Genomic DNA, 26,203 nt, shown 5'->3' with positions numbered 1-26,203 from the left:
CTTCTGACCTGTGGTTGGTTTCTTTTTCATTTTCTAAAAGCAAGCATCCCTCAGCACCATGCAGGCCACAGAAATTAACACCACGACCACCACATCTTTTCCCCAGTGACTTCGCAGTTCCATTTCCCATGAGGAAAACATCTTCCTGCTACCGACTGGTTAGCCCTGTTCCACAGGAAGTGATAACCCTGGCAGCAGGAGACAGTGCCTCCTTCTCAGGCTAGTTTTCGTTATGAAGAGCCCAGGAGTTTCTCCGTGATGCCCACATTTCTGCCTGCGAGGCTCCCTGTAGGCTAATATCCATGATGGTTAGTTTTATATCAGGTGGCCTGGCCGGATACGCCGCACCCCATCCAGCTCGCCTATTTGGCCTGTGCAGAAGACAGATGGATTTTGGAGAATCACAGTGGATGATCATAAGCTTTAACCAAGTGGTGACTCCAGGTGCAGCTGAAGTACCAGATGTGGTTTTATGGCTTGAGCAAATTCACACTTACTCTGGTACCCGGCATGCAGCTCCTGATTTGCCAAAGACCTGTTCCTCCATCCCTGTCCATAAGACCCACCAGAAGCAATTTGCTTTCAGCTGACGAGGCCAACAGTGCACGTTCGCTGTCCCACCTCAGGGGCACACCAAAGCCTCCACCCCCACGTCGTCGTTTAGTTTCCAGGAATCTTGGTGGCCTTCCCCCTCCGCGCGATATCACACTGGGCCGTGGCCATCGATAACCTTACGGTGACTGGCCCTCCTGTGGGTGAGGTAGCAACTACTCCAGACTTACAAATGAGACATTCGTGTGTCACAGGCTGGGAAATAAGTCTAACTCAATTTCAGGGGCTTTCTGCCTCAGGAAAATTTCTCGAGGTCAGTGGTGTGGGGTGTGTTGAGACATCCCTTCTCAGGTGAAGGACAAATTTTTTCTTTTTTTTTTAAATGGAAGTACCGGGGATTGAACCCAGGACTTCATGCATGCTAAGCACGTGCTCTACCATGAGCTGTACCCACCCCCCAAGCTATACCCACCCCCGAGGACAGGTTGCTGTATCTGACTCTTCCTGCAGCCAAGAAAGGGGCACAAGGCCTTGGGCATCTCTTGGGATTTTGGAGGCAACATGCTCTTCACCTGGGTGTTGCTCTGGCTCATTTCCTCAGTGACCCCAAAAGCTACTTATTTTGAGGGATGCCCAGAAGAGAAGGTTCAGTAACAGGTCCGGGTTGCTGTGCAAGCTTCTCTGCCACTTGGGCCATAGGACCCAGCAGATCCAATGGTACCTGAAATGTCAGTGATTGACAAGGATGCTGGGTGGAGCCATGGGCAGGCCCCTCTGGGTGAATCCCAGCACAGGCCTGTAGGATCTTGGAGCAAGACTCTGCCATCACCCACGGATAACTATTCTCCTTTTGAGAAACAGCTCTTGGCTTACTACTGGGCCTTAATAGAGACTGAACACTTCACTTTGGGCCACCAACTTACCATAAGATCTGAGCTGTCAATCATGAACCACATGTTTTCTGATTCACCAAGCTGTAAAGTCAGGTGCACACAGCGATACTTCATTGTCAAAATAGAAGGGGTGTATACATGGCTGGGCCCTGAAGGCAAGTGCAAATTATGTGATGAAGTGGTCCAGATGCTGAGGTCCTCAGTTCTGCTACACTGCCTTCTCTCTCCCAGCCTGCACCCACGGCCTCAGGGGGAGCTCCCTATGAAGACCGGGCCTGGTTTACAGATGGTTTTGCACGATATGCATGCACCCCCTGAAAGTGGATGGTGGCAACAAGACAAGCCCCTCTCTGGGACATCCCTGGAGGATGGTGGTGAAGGGACATCCTCCCAGCGGGCAGAACTTTGAGCAGTGCACCTGGTTGTTCATTTTGCCTGGAAGAGGAAGTGGCCAAATGTTCAATTCTGTATCAATCATGGGTTGTGGCCAGTGGTTTGGCTGGATGGTCAGGGACTTGGAAGGAACATGGTTGGAAAATTGGTGACAGAGACATTTGGGGATGAGAAATGTGGTTGGACTCTCTCACACTCACCTCTCACACACTCCTCAAGCCATATGGCTCCTTTTGGCTCCCCAGGCACTTTGCAGTTTGCACTTGCCCTTCCCTCCTCCTTGACCACTAGATAAAGTGGGCTCCCCACTTACTCTCTGGCTCCTTACCCCTTTATTGCCCTCCCAGCTCTCATCGGTGTATATATACCTGCTTGTTTCTTTATGTGTGTCTTGTTACCTGTTTCCCCTGCTAGAATGAGGCTCCTTGCAGGCTCAGCCTCGTCTGCCTTGTTCATTTTGGCTTGTGCTCTTGCTAGCAAATGTGGAAAGCACTTGATAAACATTGCTCAAATGGGTGAGTGGAGAATGTGGCCGTGCAGTAGAGAACTTGGAACAAACACCGGTGCCGATCAGAAGGGAAACGTGTTAATGATTCCACTGGTCAACCACACCATGGGATGCCTACTGGCTCAAGGCCCGAATAGGCCCTGGAGAGCTTACGGTGCAACTTTTAGTATGAGAGCAAATATCACAGGCCTGGCATTCCTGATGAATACCCTGGTTGTATGAGCCTTGGGCAGTTTTTCATGCCAATAATCATAATATGAATATTGAGTGTTTACCATACACTCAGCTTTGACTGTGTAATAAGCAAACACAGAATCTCAGGGATGTTCAGCTCACATGTTTGGAGGTCAGTTGGGGTTTGTCTGATCTGCGTGGGGCTTGGCTGGGTCGGGCTCCGGCTGAAGGCTGGGTTCAGGTCTGTCCATGTGATCCTCCTCCTCCTGGCTGCTTCCTCGAGCCAAGGCAAGCTCCCTTGCCATCAGGGCAATGCCAGTTATGCAGGCATAGTTTAAACCATTATTAGCATCTCACTGGCCAAAGTAACATAGTCAAGTCCAAAGTCAAGGGTAGGGAAGTATCCCCCCCGTAGCCCCTGAAGCAATGGTGAGGCTATGGATGTATAACACTACACGTAGGGAACGTGGAGAAAGGAGGCCAATATTTCAGTCTTTGTCAAGTTTGTCACTCAATCCGCCAACAACCCCACAAGGGTTATTATTATTATATTACTATTATATTATTATTACATATTATACTATGTACTATATATAAAAATATATAATACTTTATGATATATAATATATAATATAATACTATGATGTATAGTATAATATTCTTTATATTATATATAGTATGTTTATAAACATAGTATAAAATATAAGCATAGTGTAACATATACTGTATAACATAAAAGTGTACACATAATACAGATAATGTACTACATGTATGTATACACATTGTATACATATGTTATATATAGCATACTATGTGTTTACATTGTATGTAATATATAGTACAATACATACTATAATATGTAATATAGTATAGTATATTATAGTATTATAATATATACTATATACTGGTATATATAATATAGAATATAATGTAATATGTTATAATACTATATATAGTAAATGGTATACTATATATATATACAGTGTAGTATATAATGTGTGTATATAGCACAATATACTGTATGTATACATCACATGTATGTAGTGTACAGGTAACATATAGTATACACAATATATAGTGCTCTGTGTGTGTATGTATAAATACACTATATATACTAGATGTTATATAAATTTTTTAACATATGGAATATTTACTATTATAGTGAAAGCGGGATTTCAGACAAATTAGGAAATCTGAGTTGTTCAGTAACTGGAATTGGGATATCTGAATAGCCATCCAGGAGTGAAAAAAAAATTTTGGTTCCTATTTCATAGCATTTACCATGGTAAATGCCAAATGGACCATGAATTCCAAATATAAAAAAAAAAAATGAAACCATAGCTGTCTCAGAAGAAGTCATGGAAGAATAATCTTTAGTCTTGGAGTGGGAAAGACATGGTGCAAAACCCAGAAAGGATTAAAAACAAGGACATTAACGACATAAAAATAGAAGATATAATACACATACACTATAAATATAATGTATTGTGTATAATATGTATATATTATACTATAGCATATAATTGTAAAGCGTATATAGTATACGCAGTATAATACATTAAGCTATAGAATAATATATACGTATACATTACATAGTATAATGTGTGATAATGTATATAGTGTATTATACTATGATATTATATTGAAGTATATATTATACTATTCTACTAATAATATAATGTATATTTCTAATATATTTTTGTAGTAGCAGCCTACATAGTCTTATCATTACCATCTTTTGCAAGTGAAGAAACCAAGAATTAAGAGGTGAAGAGACTTGCCCAAGGTCACACAGTTGGAGACAGAGCTGGAGTCTGGACCCAGGACGTCAGACTCTGGAGCTTAATCCCAGACCCATGCTGCCTCCCATTGTTTCGATGAAAGCGGCCAAGTGCCTCCCGGTTGGGATGTAGGAAATGGTGGATGCTGGTGTCCTTCCATCTCAAATTCAGATTCTTCACTCTACCTGCTTCCTGGGATCCTAGGGTGTCCCTAAGTCTGGTCTCTGTGTAAAGCCCTCTTTCCTTCCTATTAAAATGTGCACGCCTAAGGCTTCACCCCACCCCCCACCGCGCCCCCACCAAGGTCTCTAACCCCTTTGGGCATAAGTGGCTCTAATTACTTACCCAAGAGATCATTTTCTTGCATTTTCAAGACCCCAAATCCAAAGATTTGACCAATGTGGGAATTTTAGACTCCAGATGGACTTACGGGAGGTGGTAGGAGACAGGAAAGCTTTTCTGGATCCTTAAATCATTTGGAGATGGGAAGCTTGTGTACGGGCCTGGAACACTTCTAACAGAGTCAGGATTTCCCCAGCATTTAGTTCCTGTTAGTCTTGGGGAGAGGAGAGAGAGCGAGAATGAGAGTAAGGAGGGCAAGAACCCTCAAGATTGACGCTGTGGGTGGACATACATAGATGTGCACTTACATAAAGGCATTCCACACTGTGCAGAGGGCAGAGCTGCCGCCGAGAATCCACTTCAATTATGAAGGAACATTTCAACTCCATCATTTGGCACATTCTCTAACCAGAGGTCTTTCGGCACAAGACAGGCTGGTGGGAAAGGGATCTGCACGGAGGGCTTATTGCCATGCTCTGTTCTGTGTGTATCTGTGTTTGTGTGTTTACAGAAAAATTCAATACTTAATTGTATGCTTGGCCGGCTTACCACTAATTTCTAAAATAGACATTCCAAAGCCTTGGTTAGGTTCGCTCATATCTCATAAAAGCCATAACTTGTCTGCGGGCACCCAGAACTAATCCTGTGTGGAGACAGAGGCAGCAGTCACCTGGGAGGGTTCGAAGTTCTGAAAGACCCACTGTGCTGGGAATTGCTGGTCACCTCTCCAGCATCCATGTTCCTTCTTCCTTCCTAAATGGACCCCAGATTGCCCAGCATGTGGTTTGCATGGCCTCAGACCCAGACCCAGAGGTGGACCTTTATTGGTTGAAGGCAGTTAGCTTCATTCTTGCTCCAGGGAATTGGTTCAGGATTGGGAATGTGGTGTGAGTTGCTCCAACAAGAGGAAGCCCAGGAGTTCTTTGAAGGTTGTGGAGAAGAGAAAGTCTATTCTGCTGAGATATGAATGAGGGCAGTGAACCCTGTTAGCTCTCCTGTGACCCATGATCACAAGAGGAGTCAGCCTTAGGGGGAAGTTGACGTTGAGGAAGGTCCACAGAGAGATGGAAGGAAATGGATGCTGAGAGACATTGTTCAGACACTTGATCAGACTGTACCTGAAACCTGCTCTGCCTTCAGAATCTTTAGTTCCCTTTAAAGGTTGAGCCTGAGTAGGGTTTTCTGTTACTTGAAACTAAAATAACCTGCACTGTTATGCCCACCCAGCCAAAATGTTGTTCTTCCCTGGTCTGCTCTGTTACTGGAAATACTCACTGATACAATCAATCCTCTGGGACAAAGCAGGCAACCCAAAAGCCCTCAGGAGGCATTACCCGGGAGTTCCCTCTCGTCCCAGGAAGGGATCCTAGTCTTGTAGAGGAGACAGGTGTGTCATGTCCTGACAAGATGGCACTCTCAGCACTAGGATGGAGGACGGTCACGTGTACACAGAACTGCAGAACTTGATCGTAGCCCCAGGCTGCCTGCCACCCATTATTTCAGTACAAGAAGCAAATTGCGTCCTGGGATACCTGCTCTGCCCAGAGGACCGTGGGAAGGCTTTAACTGGCGGTATTTACGGGGACTCCTCGCCCACCAAGCATGTTCTAGGTAGTGGAGAGAACCCAGTCAGTCTTAGTCTGCTTGGGCTGCTGTGACAAGATACTTCTGATTTAAACAAGAAACACTTATTTCTCACAGCTCTGGAGGCTGGGAAGTCCAAGATTGAGGTGCTGGCCCATTTTTTTTTTTCCTGGTGAGGGCTCCTTGCAGGTGGCTTCCTTCTTGCTGTGTCTTCACGTTGTGGGGCGAGAGAAAGAGCAAGCTGTCTGGTCTCTTCTTGTAAGGACGCTAATCCCACCACGAGGACCACCCTCATGACCTCATCTAAGCCAATTACCAAAGGCTTCATCTCCAGTTACCATCACTTTGGGAGTTAGGGCTTCAGTATATGAAGTCGGGGTGGGGGTGGGGAGGCACAAACCGTCCATCACATGCAGCGAGCGAAACAAAGCCCCTGCCCTCATGGATCTCATCCTCTGGTAAAGGAGGCAGATGGTGAACAAGCAAGCAATCTAGAATGGTTGATGGAGGAGAGTGAAAGCACTATGAAGAAAAAGCAGAAACAAACCTATTTTTACGCCTGACGACATAGTTACTTCTGTAGACAATCCCTACGAACCTAGAAAAAAAGCTAAGAGATTTGATAAGGCAGTTTAGCAAAGTTCAAGATACAAAGTCAGAAAAAAAAAAAGGGAAGAAAAATAAGGTGAAGTGATGGGGGGACAGAGAGTGGTAGGAGCAGAGGGATGACCTGTGTTAGGAGGTGATGCAAACCTTTCAAGACCGATGTGGGTTGTGGGTGACGAGGGGCGCACACCGAGCATTTATAAGATGGTAGAAATAAAGGTGGTAGCTCCTTGAAGAATGGATTTTGACTGCTCGTTCATATAATGCATTTACTGAGCAATACATTTTTGAAAGTGTTTGGTTCTTTTTGGATTACACTGTATTTTTAAGGGGAAGGCATGTCACCTGTGTCAGTGCTGCTGGAGGGGAAGGCAAGGAGCCCTGGGCATTGATTACTGGATTGAGTACCGTGGGGGGTCTTTGGTGGGCTTGGAAGGAGTCATTTCCACGGGGCTAGTGAGGCTGAGAGCTTGACTGGAGTGGATTTAAGAGAGAATGAGGGGGGAGGTTCTATAGCTCAGGGGTAGGGTGCGTGCTTAGCATGCACAAGATCCCGGGTTCAATCCCCAGACCTCCGTTAAAAATAAATAAATAAGTAAGTAAGTAAGTAAATAAGTAAATAAATAAATAAATAAACCCAATTACCCCCAAAAAGAAATTTTTAAAAAAACAACATGAGAGGAGAGAAAGTAGAGAGTTTTGAGTTTAGCTAACATTTTGGAAAAGCTACTTTCCAAAGGAATGTGGAGGTAGCTGGAGGGGGTGTGGGGGTCAAAGTAGTTAAACAGTGTATTTTAGAGAGAGGAGAGATCAGCATGTTTGTAAGAAGAAGGGAAAGATGCAGCAGAGAGAGGAAAACCTATCATGCAGGAGCCAGGGGGGTTCATTGCTGGAATAATGCTGCAGAGGAGGTGAGAGGTGATGGCACCCAGGGCTTGGGGACGGGCTGGCCTTTGCAAAGAGCCCACTTAGTGACAAGAGGAAGGCAGGGAGATGGGGCAGATGCAGGGAGGTGAGTGGATCCAGCAGGGGTTACTGTCGAAGTCCTCTTCTAACTACTCCTGTTTTCTTATGGAGGAATGAGAGCAGGGTTATCCACTGACAGTGAGCAAGGGGGAGGAAGTGTTGGATGTTTGAGGAGAAGGTCCAGAGGATGGTCCCCAGGTGAGGGAGGCAGAACCTGAGTCAGGAAATGTGGGATTGCTGGGCAGGGCCAGAGGATGTTTGAGGTTGTGATTGCTGGAGTGAGGTCCAGCAGCACAGCTGGGTGTGCTTCTCCAGCCACATTCAGCTGCTAGGAGCAGGCACAGGTAGGCGGGAGGTTGGGTTTCGTTAGGGTTGGGTTTTTGCTGGGCAAGGAGAAGGAACTCTGGGTACTGGGGACTGAGGGTGTATAGAAGGAAGGAACGACCCTGGAATCTAACCAGCCAAGGTGGGCAGGTTCTCTTGGTGGCTGGGTCACTGATACAAGTCCTGATGGGTTTTTAAGATGATTAGAGTTGGATTCATAGAGGGTATGAACTGGAAAGACAAGAGAGAGTGTTCCTTGGGTGGGGGTGGGGGGTTGAAATGCGGATTATGGAGAGAGTGGAGTGTATTAGTCTGTTAATAAGCCTGTCATAACAAAATTCCACAGCCTGGGTGGCTTAACAGCAGAAATTTATTTCTCATTGTTCTGGAGGCTGGGAAGTCCAAGATCAAAGTGCTGGTGAGGTGGGTTTCATCCTGAGGCCTCTCCTCTTGGCTTATAGGACACCTCCATCTTGCCATGTGCTCACATGACGTCTTCTTTATCGTGCAAGGAGACAGAGAGAAGAGAGGGCAATGCTCTGGTGTCTCTTCTTATAAGGGCACTAACCCCATCACGGGAGCCTCACCCTCATGACCTCGTCTAACCCTAATTACCTCCCTGAGGCCCCATCTCCATATGCCATCATATTGGGAGTTAGGACTTCAGCATATGAATTTTGAGCATTCAGTCCACAATGTTCAAGTATTGCCAATGACAAGGTCTAAACATCTAAGATTATAGGATGAAGAACAGGATAATGGGAGGCAAGGAGCCCGAGGAACTAAGCGGGGAGGGTGTGGGGAGAATTGTCTTCATGGAACCGAAATCACCAAGTGTTATGACAGGAGTTGTTTTTGGAGAGAGAGGCAGTGAGGCCGGTGCTAAAATCTTCGAGGAATATGGGGGTGAGTGGAGGATGCTGCCATCTCTGGGGGTGAATGGGAGGAGTGGTTAAGAGACCAGACTCTAGTGTCAGCCAGCTGAGTTTGAATCTTTTCTGTGTGATCTTGGGCAGACTACTTAGTCTGTGCCTCAGTTTCCTCATCTGTAAAATGGGGATGATCATCATACATACCTCATGGGATTTGAGAGGTTTAAATGAATTAATAAATGGAAAACACCGCAGGGTAGGGGCAGGGAGGAGCTGGTGGTCTCATCTGGTGGCATGAGCTTCTAGATTGATGAACCTTTTTTAGGAAGTGGGAGAAATAGAGGCCTGAACGTGACAAGGAGGTTGTCTCCTCCGTCTCTGGACCAGGGACGCATGGAGTTTGGGAAAGAGAAAGCCACCTTTGAGCAGACAGCAGACGTAGTGGAATTTTGGGGAGAGAACTGGATTTTGGTTAAAGGCAAGGTGAAGGGTTGAAAGTAGAGAATTTTGCTGAAAGTGGACAGTGAAAGCCACAGGACCCATGGCTGAGAGACTGGGGAGGGGTCGTAAGCTGGGTCATGGCAGAGTGTACAAAGCTCTTTGGGGATGAGAGGCCAGGTGATGGGGGATGGCTGGGGGTCCTGGGCTCCGGGGAGTGGCTGAGGCATGGTGGAGCTGGTCTTGCAGATTTCCTAGCCTGCTGCGGTGCTGAGGTGAAGAGTGCTGGTGTGTGCGTGTGGTGATGGCAGAGGGGCTGCCTTGCTATGAGCATGTGGAGCTCTGTGGGTCCCTTCTCTGGATCACCGGTGGCACTGTTGACCCCTGCCGTGGAGCTGAGCAAAGGGTGAGCATGTCCCTGGAACTGAAGTCAAAGGTCCTTGGGGAAGAATGGGGGGTGGGAGGAACAAGAGCTGGGACTGGTGACCTGATGGGCCAGATTGTGAAAGGCCCCATGTGCATTTTTTACAACACAGACCTTTAGCTTGAGAGTCAGATCTATGCTTTCTAAAGGTCACCCGGGATGTGCGTGGATGATGGATGATGTAACAGAAAGAAATCCATCCTGATCAAAGGGACCAGTTAAGGGGCGTTTGCAATGGACTAGGTGCAGATAATGAAGACCAGAAATCAGTAGGTGGAGGTGACAGGACGGAGGATGGGAGGGTAGATCTGGAAGAATGTTCAGGATCTGTTTCCTGAGCAAATCTCTAAGCAAACAGGCCCCAGTAGGGTCATGGAACCCGAAGTTGCTGATAGGAGGCTAAAAAATAGGGCAGGGAATGTGGAAAACCTGGCTCTTGTTGGGGCCCCATCCCAAGTCAATAAGTTGCCACCTTTAATGATTCTCTTGAGTTTTCCAGAGCCTCAGTTTCCCTAACTGCTCCACTAACACAAGAAGAATCTATCCAGCTGCCCGTGGCATTTCAGCGATGGGGAGTGAGTGAACGGGATATTGCTATGCATTTGAGCACCTCAGTTAAGAATGCTTTCTGTTTGCCTGGGATGGAGGGTGGGGTGATATCAAAACCTTTTCATGTCTATGATCTCATTTAATGCTCATGACTCTGTCGGTCAATTGAAGCACATGATGTTGGTGACAATGAAGATGCTATAAAGGCAGCTCACGTTTATAGCGGCTCATTAAGTACCAGTCTCTGGGCTCAGCACTTGCCAACATGGTCTTACTTGATTTTCACAGCAATCCCTCAAGGCACATAGTGTTACTGTTTCCATTTTAAAGATGAGAAAACTGAAACGTGGAGAGGTTAAGCAAATTTTCTGAAGTTGTATGCTTACTAAGGCCCTGGAACTGGATTTTGGACTCAGGCAGTAAATTGACACCAGGACCAGTGAGCCATTTCTGTCCTATGTGAAGAATGAGAGTGTCGTCACCCTTGCTTTAGATGAAGGGTTGGCAGACCAGATGCAGCCCACTGGTGGTTTTATAAATAAAGTTTTATTGGAATCCAGCCAGGCCCTTTCACTTGTGTATTGTCTGTGGCTGTTTTCACGCTACAGATGGCAGAGTTGAGTAGTGATGACAGAGATTGCCTGACAGAAAAAGCCTAAAAGATTTACTATCTCACCCTTTATCGCAAGTTTGCTGAAATCTACACTAGACTATCTTCTTATTGGTCTATTTCTTCTTTCTACCTGTTTATTTTTCTTTCTCCCAGCAGTAAGATAATATTTAAAATATAAAAGTAAGGGGAGATTATTCCTATTGTAGCATCCTGTTTTCATGAGCATTTTTACCAAAGTCAGTTAATGTATCACCAGATGCATGTTTTAATGAGGTCTGCTTCTTTCCCCCCATTTCAGATTCCTCCTTTATTTTGACATTCATTTGGTTGTGACATGATGAGGTCCACGCTTAACATAATGCCAAAGATTAAAAGTGACATCCAATCTTCATAAAATACTTATGATTGTACCTACTATGTTCTAGGCATTATTCTAAATGTTGGGATTTCCCCCATCGATAAAGTGAAGGAAAATTTGAAATGACAGGATCTAGTTAAACGTCCAGCTCATCTCTACCACATTCTAAGCCGTCCTTTTCAGAAGCCCCCTGCTTCTCAGCCGATGTCGTGTGCACACAAACAGCACACACCAAGAAACATGCCCAGGGAAGGGGCCTTCTCTTTAGACATCACTGCATAAAGTGGGCTTGTCCCACAAACACACAGATATTGGATCTTAAGAAATGTGTTTTGGCTCTTCCAGCCTCCGCAGTGCGAGAGAAGGGGCCCTGCCTTCTCGCTTGATATGACTGACAAAACCAAACCCAGGTCAAGGTCGCCAGCAACCACCGGGCATCCCATGCTGGGACTTCAGGTAAGGAGCTGTAGTGTCACCTCCTGGCCACTAGAGGACTTCATCCTGTTTGAGAAGAGGGAGACTTGTTCCAGGCCTTTCTGCACGGGGGGGAAGGTTTGCTTATCTTCCTCTCACTTAATTCTGCAGCGGCCTTGTGCATGGGTCCCTCCCTAGCTATAAAGCACCAGAGGGTGTTTAGGACAGACAGCCATTCAGTACTGAACTGTTAAGGGGTTCACCTCCAGCCTGCTTATTCAGAGACAATGCTGGATTTAAAAATATCTTTATAATTTTGCGCACAAATCCATCTCTGTGCAACTTGTACCAGTTGGGTCCCTCTGAACAACATGAAATGTGACCTGCTTCTGCACCACGGTCCTTTCACAGTGCTCCCTGGTGGAGAAGACACAGTGAAATGAATAGCTTGTACTTAACACACACTTACATAGCACTTCCTGTGTATCCTGGGTGCCATTCCAAGTGCTTTATAAATATTAACTTACTTAATCCTCAAAATCACCCTGTGAGACAGGTGCTCTTATTAGCCCCATTTTACAGATGAGGAAACTGAGACACAGAAGAGTTAAGGAACTTGCTAAGCATCGTGCAGCAATTCAAGGGTAGGGCTGAGGATCGAACCCAGGCAGTGAAGCTTCAGAGCTCATAGTTTTCACTAGCACACTCTGCTCTGCTGCCTCGTAGGAGAGGGGCCAGATAAACAATGACATATTTTAGAAAACATTTTAATCTATTTTTTTCGTTATAAGTACATAACAGAAAATTTGGAAAAATCAGAAAAGAAGAGGAAAAAAATCGCCCACAATTGTACCGCACTACCACAATCGTAGCAATCAGTCTTGTGTTTTTTCTTTCATTTTTTATATGCATGTGAACTTTTTTCATACCTCCGTGCATGCAATTTGTATCCTGCTTTTCCACTTAGCATATAATGGTTTAAAGTCGTTACATAACCTTCATAATCACCATTTTAAATGTTGCAGGAATGTGTGTATGTGGTGACATAGTGGAGTTCCAGGGGCGCTCGTAGAAAAGAATGTCCAAGGAAGGGAGAGAACAGTACACACTGTCGAGGCAAGGATGCAGAATGCCCGTGGGGCCTCTGGTCTCGCGTGACAACGGCAAAGGCCACTGGGCTGACATGTCATGTCAGTGGCACTGAGCAAGGAGGCAGCAGCTGGCGATGCAGTGCCTCATGGCATTTGGAGACTAAAAACAGTTCTGTTAGGTGACAACATGTGGTAAAGACTCAGTGGGGAGAAACGGAGCTGAGATTCACTGTAGTGTCTTGTACTTGGGTGATTCAGAGAAGCCCTGGGTTCTGATTCCAGCCCCATTAGCTGTGTGACCAAGGGACACATCAGTTCAATTCTCTGGGTATCAGTTTTCTTAACTATTTCATGGGAACAAGAACAGCTCTCATGAAGGGTCTTGAGAAGAATGATGCGTTGTGTCAGTTAGGGATGCTTTTGGCTGCAAGTGGTAGCAGACCTGATTTACAGTGGATCAAGCAGTAAAGACTTGGTTTATTTATTTATATAGATTAATATATTTTTACTTATATATAATGTATTTTAATACAATGTATAATACATTATAAAATACATTTTACATAATTCTATAATAGATAGATATTTATTATATATTTTCATATAATGCATAATACACTGGACTGGATCTTTAATGGGGTGGTATTGACCTTTCCTCATAGAAGTCCAGTTTTAAGGGAGATATTCTTGTTCTCGCTGATCAGTAGGAAATCCACGTGCGTGATGGAATTGATGCCAAGGTAAAGCAGCTCCCCGATGACTTAGGAGTAGCGTCAGAGCAGATCATGTGAACTTCCCTGAGGACACCAGGTCTTGAAGACCCCACGCTCTGAGCACCTCCTGCACCCCCTCTGTCATTTGGCCCTTGCCTTCTGCTGCCTTGGACCATTCAGAATTTGCAGTGACGACCAGCAGGGGCTTCCCACCGCTGTCCCCGGTCCTCCTGCATGGCACTGATTGGGGTGTACCATTGATGGATTGGGTTCAACGTACATTTTAGAAACAAGACAGTCATTTACAGCCAAGTGAGAGGGACAGGACTGTTTTAAGTGAGCACATCCACTGAGGAAGGTGGAGCCAAGAGTCATCACGGCAAGGGCGTCAACTGGGAATCAGGAAAGCCGCCTCACTATAGTCTTGGCACTTAGACAAGTTATTTAATAAGAATAAGACAACAATCTCCACAACAGCCAGACGCATTTACTGAGTGCCTACTATGTGCCAGGCACTGCGTTTGGCACGTGTTATCTAGCTGAACTCTCACAGCAACCCTGTGAAATAGGTACTGTTCCTATTTCCATTCTGCAGAGAAAGAAAATAAAAGACCCAGCAAGGTTCAGAGAGGCCAAGAGACACCCGACGGTCACGGCCATGCAGCTGGTGAGTGGCAGGGCCAGCTTTTCCCTCCAGATTCACCCACCTCGGATTTCTTAATCACAGCAGTGTCCCTTCGGTGTCCTCCATTTCCTCTTCTGAAAAGGGGAGCGTGGCACTGGTCATTTTGGAGTCTAGGCCCCTGTGACTCTGCAGCAGATTTCTCTTCCAGGATAGTAGCAAGTTGCTTAGGCACTGAAGATGATGTGTCTTCAAAATGAAATCAGCCCGCTTTTTTAACATTAAAAAAAAAAAAGACAGGAGAGTATTACAGCATTGGCCACTACAACAAGAATAACAGTTAAATGAAAACCACAAGGTATTTTTCTTTCCCTTTCTGGCTTGCTTCACTTAGAATGACCATCTCCAGGTCCATCCATGTTGCTGCAAATGGCATTATTTCATTCTTTTTCATGGCAGAGTAGTATTCCATTGTATAAATATGCCACAACTTCTTTATCCAGTCATCTTTTGATGGACATTTAAGTTGTTTTCACATCTTGGCTATTGTAAATAGTGCTTCTGTGAGCATTGGGGTGCAGGTATCTTTTTGAATTGGAGTTTTCTCTGGATATATTGCCCAGGAGTGGGATTGCTGGATCATATGGTAAGTCTATTTTTTGTCTTTTGCAGAATCTCCATACTGATTTCCATAATGGCTGCACCAAACTACATTCTCACCAACAGTGTAGGAGGGTTCCCTTTTCTCCACAGCTTCTCCAGCATTTATTGTTTGTGGACTTTTGAATGATGGCCATTCTGACTGGTGTGAGGTGATGATATCACTTACATGTGGAATCTAAAACCAAAAAAAAAAACAAGCAATCTTATGTACAAAACAGAAACAGACTCACAGACATAGAAAACAAACTTATGGTTATTAGTGGGGGAAGAGGGTGGGAAGGGATAAATTGGGAGTTTGAGATTTGCAGATACTAACTATTATGTATAAAATAGATGACAAGTTTCTACTCTCTAGCACAGGGAACTGTATTCAATATCTTATAATAACTTATGGTTAAAAAGAATATGAAAACGAATACATGTATGTTCCTATATGACTGAAGTATTGTGCTGTACACCAGAAACTGACACAACATTGTAAACCTACTGTACTTCAATAAAAATAAATTTTACAAAAAGGTTAGAAAAAAAAAACACGAGGAGATATCATCTCACATCCTTTGGGATGGCTACTATAAAAAACAAATAAACAGAAACAAAACCCAGAAAACAACAAGTGTTGATAAGGATGTAGAGAACTTGGAATCTTTGAGCACTGCTGAGGAATGTATGATGGTATAGCCACTATGGAAAATGCAATTCCTCGAAAATTTAAAAATAGAATTACCATAGGATCCAGCACATATATGGTATATTGGCGTATATCCAAAAGAACTAACAAAGAGATAGTCAGCACACCCGTGTTCTTTGCAGCTCTGTTCACAATAGCCAAGATATGGAAGCAACCGAAATGTGCATTAATGGAGGAGTACATAAAGAAAACATGGTATATACATAAAATGGAATATTATTTTCCATTAAAAAGATGGAAATTCTGGCACATGCTAAAACATGGGTGAACCTTAAGGACATGATGCCAAATGAAAGACCAGTCACAAACAGATGGGTACCGTGTGAGTCCACTTACATGAAGTACTTAGAGCAGTCAGATTCATAGAAACAGAAAGTAGAATGGTGGTGGCCAGGGGCTTGGGCTGGGGAGGGATTCTTGTTTAATGGGTACGGAATTTCAGTTTTGCAAGATAAAAAAAAAAATTTGGAGGTTGATTACACAACAGTGTGAATGCACTTAGCACTCTGGACTGGACACTTAAGGATGGTCAAGATGGTAAATTTTATCTTAGGTTTAATTTTATCACAATTGAAAAAAAGAATTAAAAAATAATTAAAGGACAGTAAAGGCTGTGACTTCAGAGAGGTTACTACCGTTGCCAGTCCAGATAGCTACAAGGCCATCGCTGGCGCTGCAGGACCTAGACTGCAGGGGGAAGTGAGTCTTGTCCTGGAGGCTGTCCGAGGGAGCCCTTGGTTGGGTCAGTGGCCCAATCAGCTGTGACAGCTGAGCAGGGGAGCACTCAAGGGCTGATGAGGCCATGCTCATGCCTTACGTGAGCCCTGTGACATCTGCACTGCACATATCATTTCAGGAACTTGAGGACTCCAAGTGGGGTTGGACCCTGACAGCTGGGTTGGGGGGTGGCCGGAAGGGGAAAACGTTCTTCACAGGGCCCTCAATCAGCAGCCGATGGCATTTGGCCTGATGTGTGCATTTGTGGCATCGCTCTGGAATGCATTTAAGGGGAGAGGACCCTCTGGGACAAAACGGTTCTTTGTTGTTTTGGAAGGCGGACGGTTTGATTTGTTTTTAACTCGAAAGTTCAGAAACATCCAGCTCAACTCTGTCATATCCCGGAGTCCCGAGGGAGGTGGGGAAATGAGGTGGTGACATGCTCAATTTTTTTTCCCCAAGAAAAATGAAAGGTTAACCACTTGCTGAGAAAATAATGAATGCAGGCATAAATAAATAAATGCTCTGCAATATTCCTGACCGACAATGATGGACTTTGCCCCACTCAAATGTTTGGAGTCATTGGCTCAACAGTTGTGGAGGCCAGCCACAGAAATTCCAGTGCCGGAGCATGAAAATTCTATGCCTTTTCTTCACATTAAATTTAGACCTGGAAGATGTATGGATGGAGAGAAGCAACTGCACAGGGGGGCTGACAAAGGGAGCATCTCCATTAAGACCCTGCCAGTGGAGGACGTAAAGAAACCAACTCCACTGGCTGAAGAAAGAAAAAGAAGTGTGTGGGCTCATATATCTGAGATGTTCAGGATAGTTTGACTTCAGGCACAGCTGGATCCAGGGGCTCACATGAAGTCTTTGGCCATCTGTCACTTTCTATCTTTTAGCCCTGGTTTTCCTCTGTGTCTGCTTCGTTCTTGGGCAATCTTGTCTGTGTGTGGTGGTTCCACCAGCTCTGGGCCCATATCTTTCCAGAAAGAGAGCAGCAGCTCCTCCCTAATGCTTCTCGCAGAAGTCTGCTGGTTGGCTGTTTGGGGGCTGGCCTGGGTCACGTGCCCATCTCCGACCCACTCACCATAACCAGGGAATGGAATGTGTTGAAAGGCCAGGGCAGAACCATGAACCACGCCTAGAGCCAGAGAACGGGGAGTGTTCCTACAACACAGGGCTGATGGTAAGGGTGGGGCAGCTCCCCACAGGGAAGCCTGGGGCTGCGGCCAGAGGAAGGAGAAAGGGATGTGGGGAGGACAGACAGTCGTTCACCACACGGGGCACGTGAAGAATGGCAGAAGCCAGCTTCCATCCAGGATTCCGATTTATTTCCTTGCTCTCACTGCTTTGCAGAGTGCTGGGGGCTGTTGACGGAGTGGCAACTCTTCTCTCTTCTGTGCTGCAAGGATTGCGGTCACCTCTTTGGAAAAAAAATATTTATCATCTTTTCATTTTTTCCCCCAGCTTTACTGAGATATAATTGACGTATACCATAGTGTAAGTTTGGGGAATACCATGTAATGATTTGCTGTATGTATATATCGTGAAATGACTACCACAAGAAGTTTAGCTAATACATTCATCACCTCATATAGTTAGAATTTGTGTGTATGTGTGGTGAGAACTTTAAAAATCTACTCTTTTAGCAACTTTCACATACACAATATAGTATTGTTAGCTATAGTCACCATGCTGTATGTAAAAGATCCCTAGAACTTACTCATCTCATAACTGGAGGTCTGTAGCCTTTGACCACCTTCACCCATCCTTCCCCCAACCCCATCCCCTTGCCCCTGTTCTCTGTTTCTATGAGTTTGGGATTTTTTTAGGTTGCACATATACGTGAAATCATGCAGTATTTGTCTTTCTCTGATTGACTTATTTCTCTTAGCATCATGCCCATAAGGTTCATTCATTTTGTCTCGAATGGCAGGATTTCCTTCCATTTTTATGGCTGAATAATATTCCACAATATATCTATATATCTATATCTATATCTATATATCACATTTTATTTATCCATTCATCTGTCAGTGGGCACACAGCTTTTTTCCAGGTCTTGGCTATTGTAAATAGTGCTGCGGTGAACATGGAGGTGCAGATATCTCTTTGAGAGAATATTTCATTTCTTTTGGATGTATACCCAGAGGTGGGATTGCTGGATCATATGGTAGTTCTATTTTTAATTTTTTGAGGAACCTGGATACTGTTTTCCATCGTGGCTGCACCAGTTCACATGCCCAGCAGCAGTGCAGGAGGGCCCCCTTTCCTCCACACTCTCTCCAGCATGTGTCATCTCTTGTCTTTTTGATAATAGCCGTTCTAGCAGGTGTGAGGTGAGATCTATTTGTGGTCTTGGTTTGCGTTTCCCTGATGGTCGGTGCTGAGCACCTTCCTATGTACCTGTTGGCTATTTAAATGTCTCTGCGAAAATATCTATTCAGGCCCTTCATCTGTTTTTAAGTTGGGTTATTTGTTTTTATTTTTGCTCTTGAATTGTGTGATTTACTTGTATATTTTGGATATTAACCCTTTATCAGATACGTGGTTTGCACATATTTTCTCCCACTCCCTAGGCTGCCTTTTTCATTGTGTTTGTTGATTGCAGTCACCTCTCTATTTGGGACAATAAGGAACCCTGTGGTCAGGATGCCAGTAATGGTGTTTCTGGGCAGTGGCTGTTCCGTTTTGGATTTTGTTGCATACAAGCAACTACAAACATTTATTTTCTTGCTCACAGACTTGGAGTTGACATTTTCCTGGTTGGCACTGGCCAGGCTTGATTTCAAGCTGCAGGTTGGGTCCAAGTCTCTTTGAACTGGTGGCTTAGGGCTTACTTTTGTCATGGTGGATCACGCAAGTGCCAAGGACAGACCAAACTGTGCAAGTCTGGAAGAGTTCAGTGCATATCACGTCTGCTCATACTCTTTTGGCCAAAGCACAGCATGTAGCCACGCCCAGTGTAGTTCTCTGCACCATCTCCTGCTCTGCAAGGCCATGAGGCAGAGGGAACAGAGAAGAAACAGAAACAGCCATCCCCTCCGCCACGTGTTTCCTTCATGAGACCTCATCTGAGTCAGGCTTCCTGCACAAAATTAGCTTCACGATCCATCCCGTCCTTCTGATAAGGGAGATGTTTTTTTGCAAGAACTTGAGTTTCCTCCTTGAGGTCAAAATCAAGTTGAGATATGTATCCTGAACCCTCTCAGGTGTTCCTCCATGGAGTGTGTAAGGAGAAGGTCTCCATCTCACCTATCTGGACTCCCCTGCTGGTTAGGCAGGTGATCAGGGCAAGGGTCGGGCTGAGCGCAGGGCCGGGAGAGGCCTGACCAGACAGACGGCTGCAGGGCACTGGGCAGAGAGGGAGTTAGGAGAACCACCCTGACAGCCAGGCAGCCCGCCTGGCTCAGGTGCCTATCCAGAAGGAGATTGAATCAGGGCAAAGGGACAGAGCCCAGGGGACCAGGCCAAAGCAACAGGGTGCTGCACAGATTGCGGGGTGGGGGCTCCAGAAAGTTCTCGAATAACAGGAATTCTCAGGCTGGGAGGGGAGGAAGTGCTGAGATGTGGGACATGACCTTCTCCTTCACCGCTTTTCACCCCAATGAGACAACAGTAGCTAGGCAGGCGGTTTCCCCTCTCATTTGTGCTTTGGCAAATTGCTTAGAACTGCTTAAAAATCTCAATATGGGTAATTATTTCCATGACTTCCCAGTGCAGTGCGACGAGTTCATATGGCATAGAAACGCTTGCAAAGAAATGCAGTGTGAAAGTGACTTTTCTTTTCTTTTCTCTCTCTCTCTCTTTTTTTTTTTTGTGAGTTATAGTTAGTTTACAATGTTGTGTCAATTTCCAGAGTGACTTTTCTTGATAGCTGCCAGAGTAAGCTGCGTGTTTTACAAGATGAAGGCTCCCTGTTGAAATGGTCTTTCCAGCTGCTCTGATACTTTGTTCTTATAATTAACTTTCATAAGGCAGACGTTGGTTTGTTACATTTGAGTCACAGAGGCACATATTAGCAACTGAAAAAGAGACAGTTACTATAAGCGGGTCTGTCTGCTGGGCTGAGTTCTATTATCTATGGAGCATCTGAGGGCAGCGGGCAGCGGCAGAGCAGGTGGAGGGAGGGGAGGGGAGGGCTCAGGGAGGGCAGAGAGAGAGTTTCTTCTGCAGAGAATGTGGGGCCTTCGGCACAACTGGGAGTCCACAGATGGCAAGGATCACATTTCCGGATCTGGTGTGAGGCAAGAAGCAGAAAGCCTTTGCTTTCCTGTACAATTGGTGGCTGATATCGGTACCAGATGGGAGAGAACTAATTTATTGTTATTGATAATAATACCAAAATCTACGAGGAACTTACTGTGCACCCCGCAGTGAATGATTTATCTCTTCAAAATAACCCAATATAATAGGTACTATTCGTATTTCCACTTTACAGATGAGCAAAGCAAGGGTGAAGCCACATCCGGTCAGTGCTAGATCAGGAATCCAAACCCAGCCTGCACTGAAGTTCATGGCAGTTTGTCCAGGATGAGCTCCTAGCATGACATGGTTGTAAAAGCTACCAGTTGGGCTTAGCTGGTGTCCCTGGACAGCTGGTGTATCAGCACAGGTACAGAGTGGCTCCCCTACGTAGATTAGCACCCCAGAGCGCTGAGTGCTGGAGAGGGCAGGCCGACCAGAAAGGCCCAGGGATCCTGCCCGTGGGGGATCGGGGAAGGGGCTGGTCTTTCCAAGCAGAAAGGGAGAAGGACCACAGAGTAGACACCATGGTTGCCCTTCAACATCCCTTCTCCCATTGTGCACCCTTCTCCCACTGTGTAACAGCAGTGGGGGTTGGCAGATTGACGCATTGCTTGGATGGGCCCTGGTTGGTCTATAGCTAAGCCAGTCAGGAAAGTCCCATCCCCTTGCCTCTATGATTGGCTCAGAGATGGGCAGCGCTAAGACATTTAGGCCAATGGGATGCAAGGAGGGATTTAGTAGGGGTATCTAGGAAAATCATTCTGCACTTTAATGCAAGGGTTCAGGAAGGGACCTTCTCTCTGTCCACACCTCCCCCCAACGGTGAGCCAGATAGCAGAGCCAGATAGACCACTGGCTGTATGTGACCACAGGGCAACCAGACTTGGGGGGTGGCCGGGCCACTAGCTCAGTCTCCCCTGCCTGCGGCTAGCCCACCCTAAATGGGGCTGACTTGCAGGTGAGTCTATAAATCTTGTTGTTTGATCCCCTTTGACTTGGGTTTTCTTTTTCTTGAAGCTAACAGCCTTTTAACTGGCATAACCTGGTCTACAAAAGGAAGATTAGCTTTATTTCTTCATACAGAGAGCAGAACTGGAACTAGAGGGAACTAGACATCTCTCTGAAGGTAAGGAGCTGCCTTGTGGCGAGTACTCCTGCATTTGAAGAGTCCAAACTAAGGCTGGAGGATCTCAAGGAAGTTTCTAAGCGGCATGCCCACCACCACCGCGGTCAGGACTCTCAGATCGCTGAAAAGTGCGAGCAGGACTCTGAGGCAGGGAACTGATGCTAAATGCGCCTTCCTGCTGCTTTAAAGCTTCTTAGAAGAAAACCAGGGTGTTCATTTAGTTTTTCTTGCACCGTCTTCAAAAGAGACCAAGGGTGTTGAAATCATTCTTCCCAAATCTCCCACATTTTAAAAAGGCGAGTCAAATTGGCGCTAATTTAATGAGTAGTATAGCCAACACATCAGCTTTAGGTCAAGTTGGTGGTGTAGTTGCATTGTATTTCTTAGTTGATTTTGTACACTTTGTAGGAAAATGAGACCTTTTGTATAATTAATGTGATTGATGAAGCCATGTCCCTCTGATCAGGCATGCCACATAAATTCTTAGCACTGGAAACTATTCTAAAGGTTTCCAGTTGTGATTATCTGTGCTCTCCTGACGTATTCAGAGTCATACTTGTGATTTAATTATTGTGAAGTCCAGGATCGGGAAGGCTTCCTAACCTTGCCAGGGCAATATTGTTCTCCTGGGGGAGACGGAAACCATTCTGCTTTAGTCATCCTTCTGATTCATGAACATTGCCTGTTCTAGGTCCCTTTCACAGTCCCGTCTGAATCTGTCATCTGTGAATTTATTTGAACATTTAAAAAGCATTGACTGCTTCCGATGTCTAGTGCCTGTTTGCTACAAGAAGCCATGCTTTCTTCTGTTTATCCGAGACTTGAATTTCCTGAGCTGCCAGCATCTTCAGCTTCCTCCCCGTGGACTAACAGTCTCATAGGATATGACAAGTACCATGCTTGGCCACCGTCAGCAGTGGTCTTTCCCACTTCCCTCCTAATGCTTAGTTTTGTGTCAGTGGCTTATGTACTATTCTCTGCTGAGCTGCAAAGCAGATTAATGGTGCCAGTGGATTTTGCTAAATGAAGATGGAATCGAGCGGGGATCACGGAATATATTGGTGTTACTTTGGCAGCATCTTATGTGGTGAAACCAAGGGAGAATTTGACTCCTGGCTGCCTTGCCCAGTATGTGACTTTTTGCAGGAAGATGAGTGAAAGAAAGGCCATGTTTCAGGGACTGTTTTCCTGGTTGTTGCTGAGTTGAGAGGGACTAAGGGGAGACAGTGGGGCTCCTTATTTGAGTCAGCAGACGCAGCTTTGTAGTTCTCAAATAAAATGGCTGGTCCCCCAAATGTCAGGACTTTATGCTAATTTTGTGACCTGGAAGATGGAGATGGGCCAGGGAGGACCAGGCATGTTCTCACATGTCTGGGATAATAGACACCATTGAAAAAATTATCTCCACTACATGTAGAATGAGTCCATTGAGCAAGAAGCCTCTGGAATCTCCTGTTAGCCACCCTGAAACAGGCACGTTTGCCCCTTTCTTAGTCCAAAGCTGCAGATGGATGCCTGAGGTCTCTTCCTGCTCAACGCCCATGGGTGACTGTAAAAACTGCTTAAGGTTTGCTTGAAGGGCCGGGCCCAGCGTGCAGTCTGCCAGCCCCACAGCTCTGCACGCCCAGCTCTGCACTGAACCATCCATTTCTGTTATGCAACTTAGAAGAAGGAGGCCTTTAACAACTGGAACGTTTGTCCCTGGCCACGGCACTCAGTAGCAGAGAAGCAGAGGAATTAAGGGCTTCAGAATCATGGCCCAGGTCAGCTTTTGCTCTCCAGCCAAGAGGAGCCCCTCTGCATTTTTGTGCATGCGTGTTCTTCTCTCTGACTTTTAGATAACACGGATGACCTTCGGGATCTGATGCTGTTTTCAGGGAGACGGTGTCAGAATTGAGTCGAATTTTAATACACCCAGCTGGCGTCCGAGGATTGCTTAGGAATGTGGGGAAATTGCCCTCTAACCAACATCAGAATTGAGTCCAGAACTCTTCACTGTTCTATCCTTGACATCTAAAAGAAATTGGGAAAATCCTAGCGGATGTCCAGCCAGAGGAAAAGTATAGAGTGGCTATGAAGGAAATGTTGTGATGTGATTTCTCCATTTTATTTGCTTTTGGTTCACATTTCATGGGAAGCTGGATTCATCTGTGTAGTTTCCCTGGCAAACATTGGAAACATACGCCTGCTTCCTTGATGCTCAAAAGTGACTTCTATGCACGGACAGGTCAGAGTCTCTGGAAAATAGAAGCTGATGGAGCCCTGCTGCCGAATCTTCACCCTCCAGCCTTCTCGGTGGCTGCCACTCCCATCCCCAAGAGCTCCGAGTGGGAGCTTAGGAGACAGTAACTCTGGAAAATGAGACAGTGTAACAGGTGACACATTGGAGAACTCTAATTCTAAATTAGTGATGGCACCAAGCAAAGTCAGAATTAGATGGAAAATTAGAGGTCATTTGGCCCAAGCTTCTAATTGTCTCCCCTCAGCAGAGGCATAAAAATGAAGGTCTTCTGTCTTCCAGGAAGTGCCCCACGTCCACGTTTGATATGGATAAACCGAGCAAGTCTTGCCTGCAGTCACTTCTACAGAGAGAACTTAGAACTTTAAAAAGACAAAACCAGCTTCTAGTTGTCCTGTCCCCTCAGCTCCATCCATCTGCTCTGGCTGTTTTTCTTGTCCCTTGGATGTCACCCATGGTCTGCCGGCCAGTACCAGGCGTCCAGCAGATGCTGATGCTGAGTGTGCAAGAGGCCAAAGGCCATTTCAGAATGTGTTGTCTGACCTCCCTTCTCTTCTCTGTGAGCCTGCGTGCTTTGTAGCTCCTCCTCTGGCCCTCCTCCCAGAGGCACAGGCTCTAGTCTCTGGCATTGATGTTAATGATCAGCCAACTCGCTAATCGACGTGAAAGATCCAAAACCTGGTGGTTTCCATGCTTCACTCACCCATGTGTCACCTGAAGAGTTATTTGTAACATTTAAGTACAAATGGACAAGACTGAATAGATTCTTAAGATGAACTACTTTTTTTTTAAAACTTAGTCTTATTTTAAAAGAAAACTTCAGAGGCTTGAAGAGCTGGTTATATTTTTCTATGGAGGAAACAAATCTATGTCCATTTAAATAAAATGAAAACGAAGAGCGTTCCTTTTTGCATTCCACCCACGGGATCTGTTGATTGGTAGATCGAGTTGTAAGTGAACCTCTAAATGGTGCAGAGGAGAAGACTGAGACCTGGTGACATGAAGTTACTTGCTCAAGGCCACCCAGCCAGCCAGTGACTGAGGTTGGACTTGAACCCAGAGTGTCTGAATTACCCATGCATGTGGACTCACAAAAATGTCTGGAGTGTGAGCCCAGCTCCAGGTGTGGTGGCAGATGCAGAGACTACAATGGAGTGCCTGTTCTGGTGGACTCAGGATCTGGTCAGGGAGATAGCCTTCTAACAAGCCATCTTGGTGTTGAATTATGTGAGAAGCGCGGTGATGGAGACAGGTGCAAAGGACCAGGGGAGAGAGGAGCTCCGTGTCTGGGATTGTGCAGCTGGAACCGCCCCCCCCCCATGTCGTCCTTTATCCAGCACTAAGGAGATGCTTCTCCTGGCAGTTAAGTGTCACTCAAACACAAAATTTCCTCCCTCCAAATCCTGCTGTGTGGCATAGTGTGGTGGCCGAGAGAACACCACCTCTAGTGTCCCTCAGACCTGTTCAGATCCCAGGTGGGCAAATCGCTAGCTGTGTGACAGACATGTTCTGTCACCTTTCAGAGCCCAGCTTCCTCCTGTAAATGAGGTTGGCACAACCCACCTGGATCTTAGGGATGTGGAAGGGAATGAAGTCCTGCACGTAAAGCACTGAACAGTGCCTAGTCCATGATATACTCAAGAAATGAGAGTAATATTATACTATATGCGTGCCTGCCATATCCCTTCCTCACACCATATCACAGGCAAAGTTTTCCTTTTCCCACCAATCTATCTGATAGGACAGAGCCCTGGGTGTGTGTGTGTGTGTGTGTGTGTGTATGCATGTATGTGTTTTTAAAATAGCCTTTCCCATGGCCTAGGACCCTCTGGTCGGAGTTCTGTGCACATCCTTTGTCAAAGCACTCATTCTTTTGCACGTGCAGATGAGAAGTTAACCCTTAAACATAACTCAGGGCAAGGGGTGACTCCCATGAACAAAAAGCCAGCCTAAAAACGTGGTGGCCCCATGGTTTGGACCTGGCAGCTGGAAGTTGGGCTGAGTCTGTCTGACTTCATTTCTGGAGGCAAATATAGCTCCAGCATTACCCAAGCTGGGCAGTGGGGAAATTCTCATGTTCCCAACGCTTCCAACAATGCCCCATTATGCCCGGTGACTCACAAATAGGCTTGTGTCCACGGAACAGCGTGTGTCTCTGTGCAGTGAGTACAGTGCCTTGCTGTATGTTTGAACTAGTTGCATAGGCTTGTCTCCACCATGGATGTGACTTGCCTTCTTTGCTGACCATTGCTGGAGATGTGTTGCATCAGAGAACACCAGAAAAGGAAAGAGCTAT

General features: G+C 45.7%; 1 long non-coding RNA gene across 9 annotated transcripts in view; it reads left to right on the top strand.

Moving 5' to 3' along the window:
- LOC116285050 (uncharacterized) overlaps positions 1-26,203 on the top strand; it is a 311,898-nt gene that overhangs the window by 84,993 nt on the left and 200,702 nt on the right. For 6 of the 9 annotated variants that reach the window (XR_012063087.1, XR_012063084.1, XR_012063089.1 and 3 more), the window contains exons 3-5: positions 11,723-11,833; positions 20,736-20,909; positions 21,560-21,668. The exons of 1 other annotated variant lie outside the window; for it this stretch is intronic. This is a non-coding gene — a long non-coding RNA (uncharacterized lncRNA). Of the gene's footprint in view, positions 1-4,225; positions 4,571-11,722; positions 11,834-20,735; positions 20,910-21,559; positions 21,669-26,203 lie in introns of those variants that run through there. 2 more of the 9 variants (XR_012063085.1, XR_012063090.1) reach the window with 2 other exon arrangements.

The sequence above is a fragment of the Vicugna pacos genome, chromosome 22 (assembly GCF_048564905.1).
Source record: "Vicugna pacos chromosome 22, VicPac4, whole genome shotgun sequence".
Classification (NCBI taxonomy): Eukaryota; Metazoa; Chordata; class Mammalia; order Artiodactyla; family Camelidae; genus Vicugna; species Vicugna pacos.
This window is presented reverse-complemented; position numbering and strand designations above follow the sequence as displayed.